Below are 18,172 nucleotides of genomic sequence, written 5' to 3' on the forward strand. Positions count from 1 at the left end.
GTTCGGTTAATTCAGATATTGGTTTGATTTGGTTTTTGTTTCTTTAAAAATTTGGTTTTTGGTTTGGTTTGGTTGAGCTTTTCAATTAAACCAAACCAAATATCGAATTAGTGGTTGTATTTAATTAAGTATATTAAATATTTAATATTCTATTCAATACTTTATATTTATTAATTAATAATTTTATCTTTTTCAATGGGTAATGATCAATTCGCAATTCCCCATTGTGCTTTGGGAGGTTGGGCCTATTCCAGCTTTTAATTAATAATAGTTAATTAAATAGCCTAGTGACTCAAAACAACTAGAGTATTAAAGTCTAGACTAATTATTAATTATTCATTAATTGTTTGTGAAGAGTGAGTGTAGTTGCTTAAATAATTAGTCATTCAACTGTTCATTAAATGACTGTAGTTGCATTAATTGTTCATTAAAACCTAGACTAAAGATTAATAGCTAATTGTTTATTAATCACTAAAAATGAACCGAACCGAACTGAATTTGTTTAGGGTCGATTTGATCGGTTGGGAGAGATGGTCAAACCAAATAGTCAATTAGGTCTTCGATTCTAACCAAACCGAACCGAACCGAACAAACTGGTTGTACACACCTCTTCCCACTCCCAACCTGCTTCCTCATTAACTCTCTGCTTTTCTCTTATCAGCCTCTCCCATGTGGCCGTGTGGTACCATTCCTCTTTTGTAGAGTCCCTCTCCATTATGCCTCTCAAGGAGTTAATCTTCTCATACGAGTGGGAGAAATCACACTTCGCAACCATCCCAATTCCCTTCTCCAAATCTTTTCAATTTTAGGAATTAACTTATCCCTGGAAATTAGAAAACAGTTTTAAGGCTGAGGGTTTTCCAATTTGGTATTTGACACTCCTTCAATGAAGTCATATGAATTATTTACATTGATCTATTTTTATTTTCTTTAAAACATCTATTAATGTATGGTAAGTTGATAATGTTAACCAATAATCATAAACATAGTGTTTAAGTCATGCTTTCTGTCGTCTATAGAATATTTGTTTGCCTTTTGCAATGGCACTCTTAATGCAGATCAGGCGGTGAAGAACATTATTGAAGGAGGTGTTGAACCTTCTCCAATGGCAACAAATGCATGGATTATTTAGAATATTGAGCAGTTTGTTGCTATTCTCAATGCTAGGTGTATGTTTTATTTGACTTTCCTTTTATTTGAAGTTGTTCATGCTACTGTGGCTACTTTTCAAATATATCTAATTGCACCTCGTATAAGTCGCAAGCTTATTTTTCAAGCCAAGTAGGAGCTTTTCCTTCCTTCTATTTAATGGTCCACTTTTGCTTTAATTTCTTTGGTCCTTCTTCATTCAGAATGTTCTTACAATTCCTTTTGTTAGACAGTGTATGCCCTTAGCTCCAATTAGATTGATATACTTTTTGACATTTATTGTAAATAAATAAAGTGCATAATTGATTCGTATTATTATGGTGTCTTTCTGTGTAATTCCCTTAAACTGGACACTTATGGGACTCATGTTAGTTTAGAATTTTCACAGTCGTTGGATAGACCTGGGGAGATTTATCCTGTCAAGGCTAATACTAATGTGCTGCCAAGTCGGTTAGGGTGGCTTGTCTCATCTGTCAGGGTGAGACCTGAAGCACATGTAGTGTGGGTTTGCTTGAAATCCTGAACCTTGGAGACAAATGGCAAAACTAGAAAGTTACACTTAACCCCTAAACTGGATTATGATACTACACCAAGTGTTGGATTGGGTTGTCTTTGGTATGCCCAATCAGTGAGATCCTTAGCAGGGGTCAAAACCTGGGTATGTTGGGGTAGTCTGAGAATCCACCTGAGTGAGTGATCATAGTGACAGAATCAGCCCCTTTGTCGGACAAAGTGAATGATCGGGGAATGCGCTATCTCTGATGGAAACCTAAACTACCGGTAGTTGATTTCAAACTTGTTGAGATTTGTTTTGCAATATATATATATATATATATATATATATATATATTATGGTTTCACAAAATGTTTGAAAAATGTTTTAATTCCCGGGATCCATGTGAGCAGATAGTGCGACACTGTACATTGCAGTCGAGGGAGAGGTCCTCTTTTGTCGGGCAATGTTTGATCATTATGGGCTAAGAGGTTAAGTGTAAGACCATTTAGGGTTTATACCTGATGGACTAATCTCACATAAGTCCATAGTCCTTGGGCCTTCATAAGGTGGTTGTGCCCAATGACCATTTAGTGTAAATGTTGGGCCTGCTAAGAGCCTATACAGATTGGCTCAGGGGTTCACTGTCTTTAGCAGTGAATTTGGCCAGGCCTTGTAATGGAGGTTACGCTGAACCCATATGGCTTTTGTGGAGATCAGTGTTAGGGTCTCATGCCATACAAAGAGAGCCAAGCTAGCCAACAATTAAAAGGAAGTGAGCCTGAAAGCTTAATGGGCGTAAAGCCCAATTGGAATTGGGTTTAATAAGATTAATTAAAAGGGGCAAATTTGGGTTTATATTTGGATAGAGATCAGCAAGAGGATAAGATAAGTCTTATCCACTTAAGAGTCCAGATCCAAATAAAGATTTGGATCAAAGAAATTTTTCCTAATTTCATTAGGAAGTTAATCTAGAAAGGATATGAACGTAGGGGTGAATTCTTGAGAAAGAATTCTTCTTTTCTGCAATATGCTTTCTCCTTCTGCTATTGCTGCCCTACCCTATTCGATCTCCAGTTATTGGAGTGATCAAGATTGGATTTGGATATTGTTTCTTGTTGGAAGAAACAATCTTGAAGTTGTGCTCACATCCTTGTGTGATTCTTGATGAAGAATTGGGGTTTTTACTGAAGAATCTCTTTGTTGATCCTGTCTCACCCTAATTTGTGTCATCTTCAGTGGAGGACGGATTTGGTGAACTCTTTGGGCGTGAACACCTACGTTGGGAACTACTGCTGATTCTATATCAGGTATATCCCTCCCTTAATCTTGGTTACAGATTTGGTCCGGTTTGTTTCAAGAACGAACATTGAAAAATGTAGTTTTTCTAAATCAGGGAATTGGATTCCCAAAAGGTTAAAAGAAAATTTTGAAATTTTTCCCAGCCACCCTGCATGGTTCAGCCATTCATATGATGGATCTCCCTTCCCTTCAGTGGTATTAGATCCAAGTTCAAGTCTTGAAAAAAAATCTGGACTAGATCTGAACTTGCACAAATGAGCAGAAACTGTTCTACCCGATTTGCGCAAGTTTGCAGTTTTTCTAGGAATTGGTTCCCAGTTTTTGGGCGTGTAGATCTGAAATTAATTCTTTATTATTCTTTAATGATTATGGAATGGTTATGTAATTGTTTCTTGGATTCTTGGGCTGTCGTGTGATGGAGATCGAATTCTCTAAAGGTGCCCAGATTTGCGCAAACTGCAATTTTTCATTCTATTCATTTTGGTTTGTAAATAATTTTTTTTTAATTTTTAGACAAAATGTATAGTATTTGGTGTGGTGTAATTAATAGAAAATTAGGTTTTTCTTTTTTTTTTTACGTCTAAAGACTTGTTGGAATGCGTGGAGGAAGAGAAGACCTTTTGCAATTAAAGAAACTGCAATCTGCGATTAACCCTTTGTTTTGTAGGTTTGCAATCACATGTACAACCATTTGATATGTTTTCTTGCTAATTCTTGATTGTCTTTAATTGGCTGTAATTAATCTCAGATCACAATCTTTAATTGATAATTGCAATGAACACTAAACCCTAAGCCATTTTGACCCAGATTGGTCCAAACTGGTTGGACTGAATATATGGTTCAATAGGGTTTGATCTTAGTCCCAAAATTCAGTTATGGGCCAAGCGTTTGATGGCCCATTACAAGATGCAATTTGGCTCACCCTGTAAAACCTAGTTTTTATGAGTTAAAGCTACATTAGCCCATTTTTAGCATAAATGCTATATGGGCTGAACTACTTTTTGCAGTTTAGCCCATATACCTAGATAATGTTATATGATAATATTATGGGATTTAATGGGCTGATATTGATTTAACTTAATTAATTAAGGGTTTTTATAGTTGATTTAATTGATTGGATCAATTATGTGATTGTTTATGCATGTGGATGTGTGTGATGGGCTATGTACATGGGCCATAAGCACTTGGCCCATGTTCATTCGTTAGTGGCTCTTTACGCACACCATGGCTGAATGCACATCTTTTCCATGGTGCCCTAAAGATCGTTGGATTATCTCCCTTTTCAATGGGTCCCAAATCAGCTTCCTCTTCCAGAGGAACTGTGCGGTACCCTAGCCGTTTTGGGCCCATTTGAATATGACTTTAAGAAAGTCAGTGGGAGCCACTTTGGTTTGACCTAAATAAGATCTAGGCATGTAACAACTTGTTCCCTCCAGATATATATAAGTGCATGTGATTGGGAGATTCTTATGATGAACTCTTTAAAGGCGTTCCGTCATTAGCATGAAGATGGGCTTATCAGTAATGAGGAGATGCACCATAAAATTGGGCTATTCATTTGCTGGTGATTATGTTTGAATGCTTCATAATATGATAGGGGTGTCATAAACCGATGTGGGAGGGGCCTATCCTAAAATGGAAGACTCTCTTATGGTAGGTACTTTGGCATTCAGGAATATGACGGGTTTGCACTTACTAGATAGAAAGGTTTAACTTAAAATGGCAATCAACCTTGTTTGACAAAGGCCAAAGGGAAAGCTCATAAGATAAGTGGATATGATCCATCACAAAATGTGATTTCCCACATTCCCACAGAATGTGATAGTTAGATCCATGCACCGTATGTTATTTCCCACATTTCCAAAGACATAACCATGTCTCCATCATTGAGATGGGAGGGAAATCTCAGAGATGAAAAAATGGAAATGGAACATAGATTAAAAGCCTTTTTTATGTAAATGACATGAATCAATTTACGTTGTGGACTAATAATTTGCATTGCCTTTTATTAGAAATGGCAAATGAACAGTTCGCCAAATTGTTGGACGGCAACAAACTTAAGGACCCAAATTACACTGACTGGTTCCATAACCTTATCCTAGTGCTGACATCCAAGAAAATGGACATGGTAGACAAAAACCTTACACTGGAACGTCCGGGTGACAGGACTTCCGAGGCCCGTAATAAAGAGTATCAAGAATGGGAGGAGAAAATTTCTCTTGCCCGGTGTTACATCATAGCCTCATTAGACAATTCGATACAGAGACAGTTCAATAAGATCTAAGTGTTCAAAGATATCATGGATAGTCTGAGGACAATGTATGAATAACATATTCATTCTACTCGACAAAAGGTCCTAGAACTGTTTAGGACCCCTCAAATGACTGAGAACCAACAGGTTCATGACCATTGTTTAAAGATGATGGGCTATATCAATGAACTGGAGGCTCTTGGTTCAGGGCTAGATGATGACACTAAAATTGATGTTGTTCTAAACTCTTTGCCACCCTTCTGCAATTGGTTTATCATGAATTATAATATGAATAAGCTAAATGTTAGCCTTTAGGAACTCAACAATATATTGCAGAGGGCTAAAGAACTGATTAAGAAGGATAGATCGATTGCCATGCTTGTTGAAGGTGGCAAATCGGGCAAGAAGAAGAGGAAGGCAAAGAAGCCTCGGAAGAAAGTTGGCAAGACCAAAACACAGAACAAGAATAAGACATCAGATGCCTTCCACTTCTGCAAGCAAATTGGCCACTGGAAGAGGAATTGTCCTTAGTATCTAGAGACCAAGAAGCAAGGTATTTTTGAATCCTTTGTCGTAGAAACCAATATGTTGGCTACTTTTGCATCCTGGTGTATTGACTCTGGGGCTTCTACTCATGCATGTAATACATTGCAAGGGTTCAAGACAAGCAAAAGGTTGAGTGACGGAGAAGTAGTTCTTTACTTGGAGACTTTTGCAACAGTTGCAGATATAGCCATAGGAACTGTAAAATTATTTTTCAGATAAGGCATTATTGTACTTAAAGATTGTCTTTTTGTACCAACATTAAGAAATTTGATTTTTGTTTCAAAATTGTGCTAGGATGGTTATTCTATTTCGTTTAGCAATGTGATTACTATTAAACTGAATAATAAATTTCTCACCTATGGAGAGCTAGAGAATGGTCTCTATGTTCTTCGTCCTTCTCTAGAAACTAATGTTACCGAAACTACGTTGGAAATAATCCCCAAGAAAAGAACTCGTGAAACAGTTAATCCTACGTGCTTGCGGCATTACCGACTTGGCCACATTAACATAGATTGTATAACTAGGTTAGTAAAGGATGGTCCTTTGGATTTTCTAACTGTAGAAGATCTTCTAACCTATGAACCTTGCCTTTAGGGTAAGATGATAAAATGACCATTTACAGGTAAGCCTGAAAGATCTACAGGCACACTTGACCTGATACATACTAATGTATGTGGTCCCATGAATGTTAGGACATGTAACCAACATGTTTATTTCATAACATTCACCGATGATTTCTCTCGGTATGGTTACGTATACCTAATGAGACACAAGTTTGAATTCTTTGAAAAGTTTAAGGAGTTCAGATAAGAGGTCGAGAAATAGTTAAGGAGACATATTAAGGCCTTTGATTAGATCGAGGAGGTGAATATCTTTCTGACGAATTCCAGGACTATTTTAAGGGAAATAGAATTATATAATAATTAACTCCTCTTGCTACACCACAATTAAGTGGTGTATCGGAGAGGAGAAACTGGACTCTATTGGATATGGTCCATTCACTTCTCATCCACTTAGAATTACCTATATCCTTTTGGGGTTACGCATTAGACTGCAATATATGTACTAAACCAGATTCCAACCAAATTCGTTTCTAAGACTCCATATGAGCTATGGACCAGTAAGAAACTAAGTGTGAGACACTTAAAGATTTCGGGTTGTCTAGCACATGTTAAAAGAACAAGTGTTGACAAATTGGAATCCAAAAGCAGTCGTTGCCTATTTGTACGTTACCCCAAAAGCTCTGTAGGTTATTTTTTCTCTAACCCAAAGGAGTAAAAGGTGTTTTGCAGTTGAAATGCCTATTTCTTGGAAGAAGACTATATTCTGGACAATCATCATTAGGAAGTTGTTCTTGATGTGTAGAGCCCAGGGGTAGTGGGAGATGTCCCACAGTCTCTAGAAAATAACCAACCTAGAAGGTCTACCTAGGTATCTAGCCCTTCAGTTCATTCTATGATCAAGAAAGTTACTTGATGGAAGCCATGAATAGTGAAGAAGATCCTGTGACTTATATGGAAGCTATGTTGGACATAGATTCCTTGAAGTGGGTAGATGCCATGAAAGCTGAGATTGACTCTTGTAAACCCACCCCTTGGGGTGAAAGCGATTGGTTGCAAATGGATCTACAAGAGGAACAAGGGCCCTAATGGTAAGATTGAGGCCTATAAAGCTCATCTTGTGGCAAAAGAGTAGACTTAGAAAGAGGGAATCAACTATGAGGAATCCTTTTCGCCAGTGGCCATGCTCAATTCTATTAGGATCCTACTAGCTGTAACAGCACACCATGATTATGAGATCTGGCAAATGAATGTCAAAATCGTGTTCATGAATGGTGATTTTACTGAAGATATCTACATGCAGCAACCGTACGGATTCATTATTATAGGTTAGGAACACATGGTGTGTAAACTCAATTGATCCATATATAGACTTAAGCAAGCTTCTACGAGCTGGAACATCTGGTTTGACTCTATCATTAAACAGTTTGACTTTGAGTAGAACCCGGATGAGACCTGTGTTTACAGGAAGACAGTGGGAGATAAGGTTATGTTCTTGGTTCTATATGTAGATGACATTCTACTAATTGGGAATGATGTAGGAATGTTAACTACGGTGAAAGTATAATTTTCATAGCAATTCTCCATGAAAGATATTAGAGAAGCCTTCTACATCATGGGACTTCGACTCTAAACAGATAGATCAAAGAGGATAATAGGCTTATCCCAATGTACTTACATTGACAAAATTGTCAAAAGATACAGCATGGAGAACTCCAGGAAAGGAAATGTTCCTTTCAGGTACGGAGTACTCTCTCGAAGGGTATGTCTTCCAAGACTCCAAAGAGATTGAGGGCATGAGGGAGGTTCCTTATGCCTCAGCCGTAGGGAGCATCATATATGCCATGCAATCCAGTCGACCTGACATTGCTCAGGTAGTGAGTGTGGTAAGTAGATATCAATCAAACCTAGGATAGGAGCAATGGATAGTTGTAAAAAACATATTCAAATACTTTCTTAAGACAAAAGAGTTTTGTCTGGTATTCGATGGTAGTTCACTATAGATCCTAGGGTATACTGGTGCCAAATTCCAGTCAATCCCAGATGATAGAAAGTCTACATCTGATTACATCTTCACGACGGAGTCCTGTGTAGTTACCTGGAAAAGCAGCAAATAGGGGTCCATTGCAGATTCTACAACCGAGGCCAAGTACATTACCGCAAGTGAAGCTGCCAAGGAAGCCATTTGGATGAAAAAGTTCATTCAAGAATTATAAGTTGTTCCGTCTAGCACATCACCCATTCCACGTACTACAGGAGATTGTTGGGGTAGAGGGGACGTCCAGATTTAGAAGGTAGCATCAACGGAGAATGTGGTAGACCCATTGACTAAGCCACTCACACAGAAAGTGTTTGAGAAACACATGGAAAGAATGGACTCTAGCTTGTACCCGATTGAACCTAAGTGCAAGTGGGACCTGTTAGACAGTGTATGCCCTTAGCTCCAATCAGATTGATGTACTTTTTGACATTTATTATAAATGAATAAAGTGCATAATTGATTTGTGTTATTGTGGTGTGTTTTTGTTTAATACCCTTAAATTGGACACTTATGAGACTCATTAGTTTAGAATCTTCACAACTGTTGGATAAACCTAGGGAGGTTTATCTTGCCATGGCTGACACTAATGTGCTGCCAAGTCGGTTGGGGTGGCTTGTCTCAGCTGCCAGGGTGAGACCTAAAGCACATGTAGTGTGGGTTTGTTTAAAACTCTGAACCGGACCATTTTGCAGTTACGCCTTGGACCTTGGTGACTGATGGGCAAAATTAGAAAGTTACACCTAACCCCTAGAATTGATTATGGTACTGCACTAGGTGTTGGATTAAGCTATCTTTGATATGCTAATCAGTGAGTTCATTAGCGGGGTCAAAACCTGGGTATGATGGGGCAGTCTGATAATTCACCTAAGTCTGTGATTATAGTGATAGAATCAACCCCTTTGTTGGACAAATTGAATGATCGGGGAATGCACTATCTCTGATGGAAACCTAAACTATCGGCAGTTGATTTCAAACTTGTTGAGAATTGTTTTGAAAAATATATCTATATAGAGATATACATATATATTATGGTTTCACAAAATGTTTGCAAAAGGTTTTAATTCCTAGGATCCATGTGAGCAAAGTGTGCAACACTGTACCTTGTATCTGAGGGACAGGTCCTCTCTTTTCGGGTAGTGTTTTTTCATTGTGGGCTGAGAGGTTAAGTGTAAGACCCTTTAAGGTTTATACCTAATGGGCTAATCTCACATAAGTCCTTAGTCCTTGGGCCTTCATAAGGTGGCTAGACTCAGGGACCATTTAGTGTAAACGTTGGGATTGCTAAAAAGCCAAACTGATGGGCTCAGAGGTTCATTGTTTTCAGCAATGAATTCGGCCAGGCCTTGTAACAGAGGCTAGGCTGAACCCATATGGCTTTTGTGGAGATCAATGTTAGGGTCCCACACCATACAAAAAGAGCCAAGCTAGCCAACAATTAAAAGGAAGTGAGCTTGAAAACTTATTGGGCCTAAAGCCCAATTCGAACCGGGTTTAATAGGATTAATTAAAAGGGGTGAATTTGGGTTTATGTTTGGATAGGGATCAACAAGAGGATAAGATAAGTCTTATCCACTTAAGAGTCCAGATCCAAATAAAGAATTGGTTCAAAGAACTCTTTCCTAATTTGATTAGGAAGCTGATCTTGAAAGGGTATGAATTAGGGGGCAAATTCTAGAGAAAGAATTCTTCTTTTCTGCAATCTGCTTTCTCCCTCTACTCTTGCCGCCCTACCTTGTTCGATCTCCAGTTCTTGGAGTGATCAAGATTGGATTTGGATATTGTTTCTTGTTGGAAGAAGCAATCTTGAAGTTGTGCTCACATCCCTGCGTGATTCTTGCTGAAGAATTGGGGTTCTTACTGAAGAATGTCTTTGTTGATCCTGCCTCACCTTAAGCTGTGTCATCTTCAGTGGATGACGGATTTGGTGAACTCTTTGGGCATGAACGCCTACGTTGGTTAGTACTGTTGATTCCGTATCAAGTATATCCCTCCCTTAATCTTGGTTACAGATTTGGTCCGGCTTGTTTCAAGAACGAACCTTTAAAAATGCGATTTTTGTAAATTAGGGAATTGGATTGGCGGAAGGGAGAAAGAAATTTTTGAAATTTCGCCCAACCACCCTGCATGGTTCGGCCATCCATATGATGGATCTCCCCTCCCTTCACCTTTTACCTTTGTTTATTGTTCTTGTTAATCTATCATAGTTTCAACCCCATAAACAATTGATGAATATTTATTTTAGAGAACAACTTTTTTGTTGTTGTCTCATTCAATCGTAGAAATGGTAGTTTTTGTTTAGCCATTTTTTTACTTGTAATTAAGCACGCGCATTACATGTGAGAAAATTTTCTTCATATTAATTACTTGAATTTTAGATATATCATAGTTAAGATTGAAATTGAAAATTAGCAAAAAGTAATAATATAATTAAGAATAAGCTTAAATTCTTGTAGTAAATGTGCATGTGTGTTGCACATAGAAATTTTAAATTAAAATAGTAGTAGTAGTAGTAGTAATTTATTATTATTATTATTATTGTTATTATTATTATTAAATTTTGTATTCCATTTCTGTCATAAGTAAAAAATATTTTTATTTGATATGATGAATATAGAACATTAGAAATGTTTCCAAATGTTTTTTACAAAATTCTGTGCTTTTTCATTTTTTGTGTTCTATCTTGTTTATATATTTATTTAATTATGGCATCAAAAGTTTCTTTGGAAAGTTGGATCATTGAATCACCAACTAGATAAGAAAATAGCTTTGCTTTCGGATCAATTTTAAACTATATATTTTGTCTATGTTATGTTATCACACTTAATTTTTGTTTGACTTAATTAATACATAATTTTTATATATTATTTTCACTACTTGTACTTTTTTTATTTTTAAAGATTTCATATTTAACTGTCATATCATCTATTAATGCATTTGACACCAAACCACTAACCCACACCACCCAAAAAGAAAAATAGTTTGCTTCTAAGTTGTATTAAATTTTGTTTTACATTTCTATCATTGATAAAATTATTTTCTTATGTATAACACTTATTTTTGTTCAATATTTTGAATGTGTAATATTAAAGATGTTTACGTGCCCAACATTTTCTCTATTTTTTATTTTTGTGATTCTTTGTATTTTCTATTTTTTAGAAAAAATATTACTTAACTATTACATCATTTCATTTATAGATTGATTTTAAATTTAACATTCTATTTTCATCATTAATAAAAATATTTCTTACATTTCATAATCATTTTTGTTTAGTATAATGAATATACAATATAAGAGATATACCCAATTATTTTTTTGTATTAAATATTTTATTTATTTTAATTTCTTATTATTTAATTATGGCATTATTTATTGACCCATTTAACCCCAAATGGTTGAATTGCTAACCCACCACCGAGAGGGAAGAAAATGGTTTTGTTTTCAAATTGCTTTTCAAAATATTTAGTTTTTATTCTATTAAAATTAATGTTTTGGGTTTAATCAATATAATTTAATGAGGAGAAAATATATCTTAAATATAGGATTTAATGAAAGAATATACCTTAAATGTGAGATTTAATGCGAAAGAATATGAAAATAGTTTTATTTTCAATTGGTTTTAAATTTTACATTCATTTCCACCATTAATAAAAATATTTCTTAATTATCATACTTATTATTGTTTAATATGTCGAATATATGATGCTATAAATATTCTCATTTTTTAATTCTTATACTTTTTGCATTTTATCTATTTTTGAATTTTATTATTTAATTGTGGCAATATGGGATGACCCATTTGGCCCAAAATGGTTTAATTTCTTACCATCACCTAGATGAAAACACAATTTTTTTCCAGGTAGATTTTAAAATAATTTTTATGTTATTAAAACTATTAATTTATTATATATGGATTTAATTAATAAAATTTAATGATGAGAAGATGAAAAATGACTTAAATATATGATTTCATGGTGAATGCAAGTTAATATCTTAAATATTGGATTTAATGAGAGGAAATTGAATGCATTGAATATCTTAAACTTATCTCTTTATAAATCATTTAATATCAATAACCGATTACCCTATTTGCCATCATTTTTTTATCAATAAATTTAAATATGAAGGAGTAAATTTTATCCTCATAAAATTCTAGAAATAATCTTGAGACTATTCGTGCTTTTTAAAGTAGAATAGATTTATAAAGCATGAGTCTTCCCTTTGTAGAGATTGTCCCTGATGCAAATTAGGTCATGTATTAAGTGGCTAAAACTCTATTTTTTAATTAGAAATTTTTTTTCTATCTGTATTGATTCAGTTTTTTAAACTCTTTTTGGTGCATATCAAGCTGGTGTATGCCACTGTTAAGAAATCCAAATTGAACCAGCTGGTCAGGCTTCAACTCTTAAAGCTAAATTCCTTTAAATTTTTGAGTGGTTTCTCAACCACATCATCTGTTTCTCAACCACATCATCTGTTAGAATGCATGAATATAACGATTACTACAGTTTACAAGTATGCCTAAAAAATGGATAGAATTGAATTGGATATAAGTAAATCCAAATTTGATTCATTTATATATTCGAATTTGAATTGGATCTTATTCATTGAATTTATATCATATTGAAATCGAATTTCACGGATTGCAGAGAGGATTGAAAATTAATTATATGAAACATGAACCTACCGAAATTTATTAAAAACACAACATTCAAACCAACTTTAATTGGAACTGAAGATCCATATTTGATACAATTATAAGCGGATCAAATTCAGATCATGCAACGTTAATGGGACTGAATTCAAATTTGAATTCAGACAATAGGATTATCTAATAGATACTAACAAAGGAATATACTGCTTTATTGGTTAACTCATGAATGAGTTCGTCTAACAAAGGAACTAAAGGTGAGATCAAACATAGCACTTTGCTTCCCTTTCACTGTCTCTACTCTTGTGTCACCCCCTAACAAAACTAAGAAATTACAATGCGGAGAGATGTACTTAGGCATGATATTCTCTCCATCTTATTATAATAACAAAAAAAAAAAAAGAAAAGAAGAAAAGGATTCATAAAAAGAGAACGGAAAGAGAGGTCTTTCTTGAATTTCATTATCCCCATGGATCAATCAACTGCTGTTATTGTTATTGTTGTCGTTGCTGTTGTCACCAATTCCAAGTGTGTTCTTCACGCTGTCCACTGCACCCTGGGTCATGTCTGCTATTTTCTCCCCAGTCTACAACGACAAAAACAAACTATAAAATTAAATAGAAAATATAAATATTGAAAACCATCAAATTATATTGAATGGTTCAGATTGACAATTGGCTCAGATTGACAATGAGCAATGACCCATTATTGTTTTTTGAAATCTAGACCCTTTATCTCATAGATGATCCTTATTAATTTGTGGGTGTCACAGATATGAAAACACCTGTTGAAGAAACCCGGAGTCTTGTTGCTGGGCAGAGTCCCTGGTGGATTGAGCAGCATTTTCTGTCTTGTCACAAGCAGTGCTTGCGGTGTCCTTAGCAGATTGAATACACTCCTCGCTCTTGGCCTGCCAAAATGCAAAAGGCTTATTAGCAAAGAATTATTGTATGAGAGCCAACTGGGGATCGAGTTTGTGTTTGGCATGCACCAATTAATTATATATAAATATAAATATATAGCACTTGCCTGAGCGTGGCCATGAGTTTCACCAGCCCTGAACATTTGAGTTGAGTCCGCCATTTCTTATATCAAATCACTACAATAAAGAGTTTGGAGCCTTCTTCAATTCTTTGTACAGGCGATTGCTTTGGAATGCTTCTGATGTGGTTTTAGGCTTTGAGCAAATGGGGAGTGATTTATAATTTTATATAGCTTTTTCTGGGTCGAGCTTGGAGCTACGTGGCTATCTTCTTCTCTTGACATGACATGTGTCATCTGCTGCAAGGTCGATCTGCCCGGTCAACCAAGATATTGTGACCCATTATAACATCTTCCGAACAGAATATCAGAGAGCCACACAGTTGATGTCATGACCCGCTTACAACGGTTGGCCATGAATGAGGCATTCTTCACTAATTAGGGCTTCTAATTGTATCCATTTATCTGATTTGAATCCAAACCGGTTAATGGTGATCTGAGTCCATTTATAATATGATAGAGTTAGGACCCATCTCTTTTTAGTCCAACATATTTCGATTCACTTAGATTTAAATCTATTAATGTAAGGTTATATGCTGTTATGTACATGTGTAAGTAAAAAGTAAAGATATAAGTTAATATTATATAATTAAATTTAATTTTGATGACTTGTATCAAAATCAAGGTAAATATTTACTTTATATAATATAGATGTGTCTATATGTATTTAAAACTTATATTCTATCTATTAATAAAGTTGGTTTGAATTGAATGTTATGTTTTTACCAATGTTTAGATAGACAGATTAGAAAAGGGAGATATTCAAAGGTTAATTGAGGTTAAGCTGTGAAGACATAATATATTATTGTATAGGGATATTATCTAAAATTCATCATGACTTCTTTTGCATTTCTTTTAAATTCACCATGGCTTTGCAAAATCACTAGAGAATCCCCTGTCACTGATCAACCATTATCATATTTTCTATATTACTCCAAATATTCCATGTTAAAAATTAAATATTTTATATTAAAAATAATGAGGTAAGATCTTGGAAAGGCATTTTGTTTCAATTTTTTATATTAAAAGTAAAGGCATTTTTTTTTAAAATATCCCATACACACCATCAACCGCTATATATATATTTCAATTTTTTACAATGCTTTAAAAACCGATCCAGTGGCCGAACCATTTTTGCCTTTGGGTTGTGGGTCACCAGTTCGACCAATTGGGTCGAATGGTTCAGATTGTGCCATGTCAACGCATATATGTATTAAGTATATACAATTATATACATATATGTGTGTGCGTGTGTGTGTGTGCAAATATATATTTTAACAATAAATAATGTATAAGTATGTTTTAAATTTGTTATATGTACTAATTTATATTTAATTTATGTTTTTTAATTCAGTTTTTATTTTTTATTTATAAAAACTATTAAAAATTGCAATTTGAGGCCAAAAAAGGGGTTTTACATAAAAATAGCAGGGCAAGACGCCTATAGCTCCTTAGGATGCATAGATCTCGAAAAGTTACCCAAAATAAAAAAAAAATCATCTTGATCAAACATCGGAGTGTAAAGTTATGGCCTCCAAAAGTTTGCATGCATTGAGTGTGCAACCTACGACCCGGTCACCAGGTCGAATGGTTCAACGATCAAACCGGCCGGGTCAAATGGTTCTTGACCAAGTCAACAAATTTTGACCATCTTATGGGTCTTGACTAAATCGGACTTAGAATCTTGATCGGGTGACGGTTCGATTGATCGGGTCAATGACGGGTTGAAAGCATTGATTTTTTATATTAAAAATAAAGATTTTAGTCAAAAAGGGCTCTTTGTTTTTGACAGAAATAGTAGAATAGGATCTTGAAAAGTTACTCAAAATAAGAAAAAAGCATCTTAAGCGGACAATTGAGTGCAAAGTTATGGCCTCCGGCCTCCTATAATTTGTAGTTACCTAAAAAAGATAGTTTGCATATAAGGTAAAATAAGTATGATAATAAACTGATAGGTTGTACTAAATTGGGACTGGTTTTTGGTTCTTAGGTTGGACCAGCCAGGTGGACAATTTAGTCAATTTTTTGGTGATAACTATTTTAGGGGTATGACTTATTGGACAGTGCATGTCCTCATAGTCCAACAACTTTGTATATCAAGCTTATTAATGGATAATATTAGTTTTCTTTAAATTTTGTATGTGTTTATGGGTGTGCTTCTATTTAATGACCATGATCTACATTATAGGATTATGATCTTTCATCTCAAACATTCATAATCAGCATGTGATTTTAAAGTTCCCAACTGGTGGATCAATCTAGGTAGTTTATCTTTTCAAGGTTGGCACACTCATGCTACCTTATAGAAGGAGTAGTTTTTCTTACTTGTTAGGGTTAGACTCAAAGCATTAGTGTGGGCATTTGTAATTGAAATGTTAATCTAGACCACTTCTAGCAAATTCTTACTGTTAGGGGAATCTATGGATTGTTGTATAAAGTCTTTAGATTTGATAGTGATACAATGCTGAATATCTAATGCATCTGTTTTTTAGATGACAATTAGTGAGATTATTCTATGATCAATACTTGAGTATGTTGAAGTAGTTATTGATGGATTGTGATGGGATTTGCTACTTTATTAATAAGAGAGAATCCCCTTGTGAATGTTTTATCTGATGGATAGATTTCAAATTAATTTGAAGTTTTTGATTTCCTAGGATCCAACATGGTAGGAGACCTAAAAATAACTTTGTGGAGAAGAAGCCCTTCTCATTCTTAGTATTGGGCTCTAATGTGAGAAGATTGTGTTGCTAAGTGTTTTTTAGGCCCATTAACATGATGCACTATTCAATTAGGACCACTAGGTCTAGGAGAATTCCCACTTATAAAATAAGTGATAATTCGACCATATGGGTGGGTCCCATTTGTGTTAGTATTGTTCCTATCTATTACTGTTTCCTATTTTGGTTTTAAGAGAACTCCTCTGGGTCCCTCACCATACAAGCTTATTTTTTTGAGTTGAAGAATTTTTTTTTTTTTTTTTGAGTTGAAGGACTCATGGGACTGGTTTGATTATTGGAGTCAAAGTCTTAGTTAGACTAGAACTTATCCTAATTAATCTGTAGTGACAATGTGGAGGCGCACCAATCTTCCAAGAATTCATCCTTTACATCGAAGAAGCCATTGGAGCTGCAAGATTCTTGGTGCGCCACTTAAGCCAACTTACCAAGCTGCGGGAAGACATTAAAAGTTTGGGTGTGAATATCGTAGCAATCAACTGTGCTTGTGCTTGGATTTCTCCTTCAGTTAACTTTCATTCTTAATAATTTTGGGTGGGCCGAGACTAGTTAGAGAGACCGAATCTGCCTCCTATAAAACTGTCCCCCACAATGTCCCACAGTATATCCCTGCTGTGTATTGAGAACATCTCCCGATAATGATATTATCAATCTGGATATTATTATTGAGAGATATTTTTAATACACGGCGGGAATGTGCTGTGAGATGTTGTGGGGGGCTGATTTGAACTCCTAGTTAGAATTAGAGCTGACCTGACATAAAATATTGAGGATCTGGAACTGAATCGGACTTGATATATATGGTTTATAATTTTTAGACTCAGAACCAAACTGATCAGTTTTTGGGACAAGTGGGTCTGACCCAATGACCTGATTATAATAAATAAATAAATATACATACATATATATATTTAATATATATTAAATATTATATATATATTATATATATTCTATATATTATGTATATAACTCAGGTTGGGTCTGAATTGGTTGGAGAGTGAGTGGAACGGGTTTCAAAACAATAATAATCAAGACACTATATCATGACCCAAAACCTACCCGTTGGTTTCAGTTCCTGGAACTAGAACATGTCCAAAGTTCAGGTCCATCGGGTCTATTGGGTCGGAGCTGACCCATTGACAACCTTAGGTTTAATGTTGTAAAATCCCCAAAGTGATCAGGTCAAGAGAAATCATCTCACTAGGTCAGAAACTGCATTCTGTAGTTTTACCGTGTAAAAATTTTGAATTTCCCCTCTCTGCGGTTTAGATAGTTTCTCTCCATGAAACTTTCATGACCAAATCGACCAGGGCCTGGTAATGGTTTAATCAGTCCGACCGCCCTCTCCAAATTAGTTTTCTAAACGCATTGGTTTTCACTATTGAGTCATTAGTTCACATTT

General features: G+C 35.2%; 1 long non-coding RNA gene across 1 annotated transcript; it reads right to left on the minus strand.

Annotated features, from left to right (window-relative positions):
* Window positions 1–13,179: 13,179 nt before the first annotated feature.
* LOC104602869 (uncharacterized) lies at window positions 13,180–14,179 on the minus strand. The gene is made up of 3 exons (XR_016080779.1): window positions 14,021–14,179; window positions 13,776–13,901; window positions 13,180–13,577 (listed from the first exon to the last, which is right to left on the minus strand). It is a non-coding gene; the product is annotated as an uncharacterized LOC104602869 (long non-coding RNA).
* Window positions 14,180–18,172: the final 3,993 nt, after the last annotated feature.

This window comes from Nelumbo nucifera, chromosome 1 (genome assembly GCF_055504915.1).
Source record: "Nelumbo nucifera cultivar China Antique chromosome 1, China Antique-T2T, whole genome shotgun sequence".
Lineage (NCBI taxonomy): Eukaryota > Viridiplantae > Streptophyta > Magnoliopsida > Proteales > Nelumbonaceae > Nelumbo > Nelumbo nucifera.